At 33.4% G+C, this 7,317-nt stretch overlaps 1 pseudogene; it reads right to left on the reverse strand.

Annotated features, from left to right (window-relative positions):
- Positions 1-4,687: 4,687 nt before the first annotated feature.
- Positions 4,688-7,106, reverse strand: LOC149537487 (26S proteasome non-ATPase regulatory subunit 14 homolog pseudogene; annotated as a pseudogene).
- Between the last annotated feature and the right edge of the window lie 211 nt (positions 7,107-7,317).

Here is a 7,317-nt window from a genome sequence, read left to right on the forward strand (position 1 = left end):
AGGAGGTAAAACTATGGTGTGGATGACTCCCAAAAATCTCCACTACTACACTAATAAAGTGTATTCAATGAAGGATACAATGTTTTGATCATGAAATATGATCTACCCTATGAAAGATCTTCCCTATTAAAGGCTTACAAAGATTGTTAGGTCTCACCCTGTCAAAGGATTTCTGCACCTTGTTAGAAGTGTGCTTCACTAGAGGACTTCAACCTACAATGAAGTAAGCACCCTATTAAAGGATTTATAATAGCATGTTAAGACTACTCTATTATGAGATTTAATTGATTCACCTGTTAGAACATCTTTGGAATGATCCTTTGGTTAGCACTGTGTTGCTTGATGATAAATCAAGTTTTTCGTAATGTCTACTTGATCCTTACTTGTCAGATGTATCTTTGTTGTCTTCTAAATCCTTTCCTTTACACTCCTCTAATGCTTCTATAGTGTATTTCAAATCACAACTCCTTAGTCACCATGAATTCTCTATTTGTGCATGAAAAACCTTCTCTCTATTCTCCTTTCACATTCATAAAAAGTTTAGGGTTTGTCCTCCTTAAGAATACCTAGGTGAGTTAGGTTTTAGGTATGAATCAATGATTGTGATTTACCCATATTGCCACTTAATCCTTCCCTTTTTCTAATTGGATGCATGTATTTCATAGGGATTCACAAAAATGATTCATTCTTATTATCTAAGATCATAAAACAATCCTTAAGTTAGGTTAAAAAGGGTATACATAGAAGTTTGTGTCGTTACAAATAATTATGTCAAAACTATATCACTTGGCATTTGAAGTCATTGATACTTCGCATCAACTACAACTTCAATGTTGTAACTCTGCCTCTGAATGATTTGGCATCCATTGATCACTCTGCATCTAGATAGCTTGGTACATTCTATCTACTTGACACTTTAGTAAATTGATACTTACTAGTTACTTGGCACTTGAATGACTTAGAATGTACTATCTGAGATGTTATGTTTGACATGAATTACTTGTTCTGCATGAACTAAGTAAATTATAAATGACTTAAATGTATAGATACTCATTTGTCAAAACCAATTTGAGATCAAAACTCCCTAGATCCAATACAAAATTCTTTGAAAGCTACAAATCTGAAAATCGATGTTAGATCTATCAAGACTAGAATAGGGGCATGAAGATCTAGAGCTCCAATACCATATTTAATTTGATTAAAGATCAACCCCATAGCTCCCAAGAATCACCTACATACACACACCTATCATAGAAGAAGAGAAAAAGAAGCTACAAAGGCTAGAATTTTTAGATCTATAGATGAGACATTCTTGATGAGAAAAAAGAGAGATTGCTATTATCAAAAGTGAATCAGTTAATTATGAATAGAGATCATCCTTATAAAGGAGGTTTAAACCCTCAAAATGTCTAACCTAGGTTGCATCATAATAATTAATAAAAGAATTAATTATTAGATGCCTAAAGTTTAGCTTAAGAAAAATAGACTGAATTAGAAAATATTTAATTTCTCTAACAAATTTGACATACTTTTCATCCAACAAAGAATTTAATTTCACCAAACATAGACATTTCAAATTCATTCTTCGTTTCATCATCAAATGATTTGCATAATCCTTCCCGTTCTCCAAATATAATGTCATCAACAAATATTTTAGATAATAATACTTTATTATTCTTACCAATCTTTAAATATAGATTGTTGTTATCATTTTTCCTTTGAAAACCAATCTTCAACAAATAATTATGCAATCTTTCATACCATCCTCTTTCTGACTTGTTTCAATCCATAAAGAGCTTTGTTCAATTTACATACCATGTTCATCTTCTCTGGATCCACATATCCTTCAAGTTGATCAATCCACACTTTTTCCTCAAGTATACCATTCAAAAATTTTGATTTGGCATTCATTTGATATACCTTGAAATTCTTGAAGGTTGAATATGCAAGAAGAATTCTAACTCCTTCAAGTCTTTCTAGGGGAGAAAAATTTTGTTCATAATCAACTCCTTGTTCTTTAGCATTGTTGGTGTTTGAAAATGCTATAGGTTTCAAATTACCTTGATGAGAATATGGTACATATAGGGGTAGGTAACTCCCATCTTTAACATATCATTTCAGACACTCGGCCAACCATAAGGCTTGACCCTTCCTCTACTTCAGGCTCTGAAAAATCTAGGTGGGTGGACCTCAGATTCAATTAATATGGTACTAGTGCAAAAGACATATTCATGAATCTCTTAAGCAGATTTAACCCTTATTTCTCATATTAACTCATGCAATAACATAGATCTATAGTAGCTAAATGCAAAGCAATACAATTCATAAGCTGAGTGAGGGTTAGACCTTTTAGCTCTTCAACATGAAAGGGGGAAAAGTATTTGATTAATAATGTTGAGTTCAACTAAGCCCCAAATATGCAGTAGCAAGAATGAATTAATCCTATAACTAATTAGTGCCTAATCCATTAGACAATTCTATGAATCAAATACATACATATAGGTACCTAAGACATATTCGTATCCTCAGATATCTGATCTATCCATTCACCTTGTCAATAGACGTCTATGTTCAATCTAAATCTCATTCTTACATGATATCCTCCTCAATAAACTTGTAACCCTGTTGATTTCCCTGAAGCATTTACATAACTCCTTGAGTTATAAGCAATAATGAGACAACATACTACCTTAAAGGATTGCAACTATGACCTAGGCTCTTTTTTCAAAGATCATACAACATTGAAAAGTACTGATAAAGGAGATAAGATTTAAAATGAAACTCAACACCTGTTGTTCTTTGTATTGATTTCCTTGAAATAATACATTCATATGCATGGAATCAAAACATAGAAACACTTAATAGATCTAAACTTGTTGTATTATCTTTCCTATTTTTGTTCATACAAAAGAAATTGCTAAAGAAACTATGGTGTCCCAATGATGGGAGTACATCAAAACTGGAACCAAAAATGGTATCACAGCAGTGAGTAGTTTTCCTCCAAAAGCTAGAACCCTTACAATGGATGAAAGAAAGAAAGATATAGAAGAAGATGAATTCTCAAATCTGATTTGAAGATGACATGTTTCCACTTCGAATTCCATCTCATAGCAGTGAAAAGAATCTCTCTCATCTCTTTCTGTAGCTGCATATCAAATCTTCAATCATTTTGGCCTCCAAACGCAAGAAATATCTGAGATATTTGATTCAAAGAACATAACTAATTTTGATGCCAAACTTGAAACCAAGGAAAAGGTAAAAATCATTTAAATATGACCTCTAGAAGCCAAGAAAACCTTTTAGAATTGATTTTCTTCACATTTAGACTTTAACAAGACTTCATATCTGCCTCTTAACCAACTTTGATGCACAATGAAAAAATCTACCTGTTTTGCTGAGAATGCCTCGAAAAACATAAAACTGCTTATAACTCAGACTAGTGAAGACCTGCTCAAAAGCTGACCCCATATCTAGAAAATTTATCTCCTCCTAGTTCCAACAGTATGGTGTACTACATATTTTGGATAAAATTTTCCTTGCTACTGTTGATTTAAAAATCTAGCTCCTAAGCCATGAACAGAGCTTAAAAAGGAAAAATTTAAAAGTTTATATAATATAAACTATATAAAAACTTAAAAATTTATTTAAAATTTTCCATGTGCATTTGAAATTTCTAATTTTCATTTTAATTTTAGAAATTTGTTTCCATTTCTCCTTATCTCTCCAATCTTGTGATGCTACATGTCAATCCTCTATTGGCCATCACCATTTGAAATATTAATTAATTAATTAATATTAATTCTTTTAATTCCTCCATCTCCATCTCCCGTAGCACCAGAGGGCACATACTTTACATTTTTTACCACAAGGAAGAAAATCTTATAGCAGCATAGAGTCTTCAAGCTCGGCCTCCCATTTGTACACGAAACTCAATTTTTGGAGCATCGTAAAGCTTCTCTATTTCACTTTATGCTCTTACAACCCAAGCGTAACATTGGGTGTCTTTAGAAAAAAAATTCCAACATAAGGGGTACTTCAATTTTGTAGCATCATTATGCCTTTCACTTTATCTTTACACTCTTACACAATTTTTAAAAGTGTAAAGCCTTTATACTTTACCTCCAATCATATGAGGGTGGTTAAAAATTTGTTAACCCCGCAATAGGCTATGGGTGGGTCCTTCTACATGTGCCTTTAGACAACTTATCATTAGTGTGCTTGTGTATAAATATAGTTAATATCTCTCCACATTATCAATGTGGGATATCTCTACTACACTCCCTTTCTAAAATGCAAGCCTCCATATACAGCTGGAGTTATCGGCCACATAAATCTTGTCCCTTGGCATCCCCTACCTCATGTGCATGATTCCAATATGGAGCTCCCCTCTAGCTTGCAACTTGCCAATGGACACTTCTTTTATTAATATTGTTATTTCAAAACTCAATGGTGTCTTCCTTTTTGCAGATTTCCTTTTTCTTACATGGTGGTTTCTCCTTCAAAATAGTAGGTGTGTTCTATTAATCACATCCTTGTTTAATACAATGTCTTCCACTCTATATTATAGCTTCTTCAAACACTCGGCGTGCTTCCAAAAACTTTCTTGCTGCCTATCTATGTTGATAAATGTGGAAAAAGATGATGTCTACTCCTTTCTAGAATCTTCAATATAGTACACACAAACAACTTAGAATACAACAATATCAAGCATTGTCCCTAGGGTCTGAACTATGTATGAAGATGTCAGATTTGAGACATGTTCCTCCAAATGCTTTTTAGCATCTTGTCTCTAAACATTGGCAATAGCAAGCTTTTTAAGAGGTAGTTGGTCCTCTTCTTGTACAGCTTTATTATACTTAACTTCAAGATCCAGCATTTCCTAAACTATATGTTCATTTGTCTTAGCGTGATAGTCAAAGCATTGTAGGGTTAGACTATCAACCCATTTCTTTATATGTAAGTTGAGTAGCATCTTTTCTTCTATCTCATTTTTCTAATAGTTAATAGAAATAGAATATTAATGTCAATTTAGACCATGGATCTGTGCTTAAATTGATGGTTTATTCAAATTCCCAAGATTTGAAGTTGTTTTTCAAGGATCCTACCCAAGTATCATAGTTTGTGAATTGATTAAGCAGAATGCATCAATCACAACCTTACCCTTTACACTTTGAATAGGATCAGTTCCACCACAAAAATAGATTGTGAGAGAAAATTCTTATAGTTAGTGATCCACACTAGAATACAAAAAAATCCAATGGATTTTGTTAGACTTTCCGCAAGTTCATGTAGTTTCTTTTTCAAAGGTGTGTCATCATCTTCTAGGGAAGTTTCCTAAATTTATGCTTAAATTTGTTCTACCTCTGTAGACATTCCAATGTTAACAACAATGCAAGTACAACAACCATTGACAATAGTGGTCCCTACAAAAATAATTCATTTTTGGCCTACAACTCACAATCATCCATAAGTACCTCTTTTGTGCTTTTAGTCATAGGGTGGCTTTCTCTAGTGAGGAAGCTTTGTTCTATCCTCAAGGTTGATGTCTTCAGGGGTGTGATTCTCATATCTGCAAGAATATCTTTTGATCATAATGCTCTTCCTTGTTATTTGTAAACCATGGATGTTCCACCAAATGATCCTTGCTAAAATACTATTAACCCCCACCTTTCTAATTAGTCAAATGAAATTAGTTAGACCCCCAAAAGTGGGTCCAACTAAAAAAATAATTATTTTCCAAACAACTGATCTATCAAGTTGGCCTACTGATCATCCAGCATCGACTTAAATCAATTTGTATCATTGATTCAACTTTCAAAACTCATTTTCACCTCTTTATGCAAATCATCAATTTCATGCCAGGAGGTCCTTTGTCTGGCCTTAAAAATTGACCAGAACACCTAATCAAGATCTGAAAACTAGCACACTAATTCTTTGTTCTGCATACTCCTACCCTATCGAATCTCATCCCATGACGAATCCTTAGTCAAAAGATATTGACTATCGAACCTACTTACTTAATCCTCAGTCAAAAGATATTGACTGTCAAAGCTGCTTACATAAAATCACCTACACATAAACATGTCAGAGAACAATAAATTGTGTTCAGATTTGGCTTTAAAAAATGGGTAAATGGACACTTGCAGGCATGAAAAGTGGGGCATTGGTTCACTTTCATGAGGAGATTATAAATCTATGATTTAGGCTCATGATGAACAATAGGGCACATATGGAAAGTGGTCAAAGTGGGCTTCTCAAATTTTGCAAATTGAAACAATGGCAAAAAAATTTTTTTTGCAAATGGAATGGACCTAGGAAAGTATGCAGATGGATTTGTGAAGACTTGAAAATTGGCACACTTGAAGCATTTTCTTAGTGCAGCATAGTGGTACAATCCATTCGATCTCATCTATCATGGATTTCAAATTATGACATCATGAATAGGGATACTGACAAATCTGCACTTCTTGACACCAGTAAAAAGTCAAAAATTGCATTTGGAATCGCATTTCAAATCTGGTCAAATAGATTCATCATAGGCTCAAAATAGAAACATAACATGTCTCTGACCTCTAAAATGAAACACAATAAGAATTTGATCATTTTGGTCAACTGGGTCAAAATTATAACCAGTCAAATAGGGCTTTCCAGAATTCAGAACAACTCACATCAGCATGACATCAATAAATGGCCAACTTTGAGGGAATCAAAACCTAGACAAATAGATTCAAAAAAACTTAAAATCTAAAACATAGGCTCTCTAGGATGGAAACTAAACACTTGCAAAGAGGTGAGTCATGGAACATTACTGGGTGAGAGATATTCAATTGCAAACATAGCCTCTTATCACTATTTGACACATGCAAAAATGCAAATTTGACAATTGCTCAAAACGAGACTTCACAAAATGGCTCGAAATGGCAATTTATCTTCATGGGACACATGGACACACTAAGTGTAAGGTGTTAGAAACATTAAAAACCTCATGGGATTCTCAAGTACAACCGAGCACATGTGCATTAAAAAGAACTTATAAGGCTTAATTTTTCAATGGTACTCAAAATTAGGGCTACAATTTTGACTACCAACAAGCATAATGCTTGCATACTATTCTAGTTTTATTTCTTGTTACTTCACCATTCTCACTAAATTTATTTCTAAAAACCCACTTTTTCCCAATGGCATCTTTGGCTTCAGGTCATGGCAACAAAGTCCAAGTATTTTTCCTCTCAATCTATTCAATTTCCTCATTCATTTCTTGAATCTAATCTTCATTTTCTAGAGCATATATCATTTTTTTGGGCTCAAATTTACAAA

This window comes from Cupressus sempervirens, chromosome 9 (genome assembly GCF_028749045.1).
Source record: "Cupressus sempervirens isolate cs-2001-9-10 chromosome 9, ASM2874904v1, whole genome shotgun sequence".
Classification (NCBI taxonomy): Eukaryota; Viridiplantae; Streptophyta; class Pinopsida; order Cupressales; family Cupressaceae; genus Cupressus; species Cupressus sempervirens.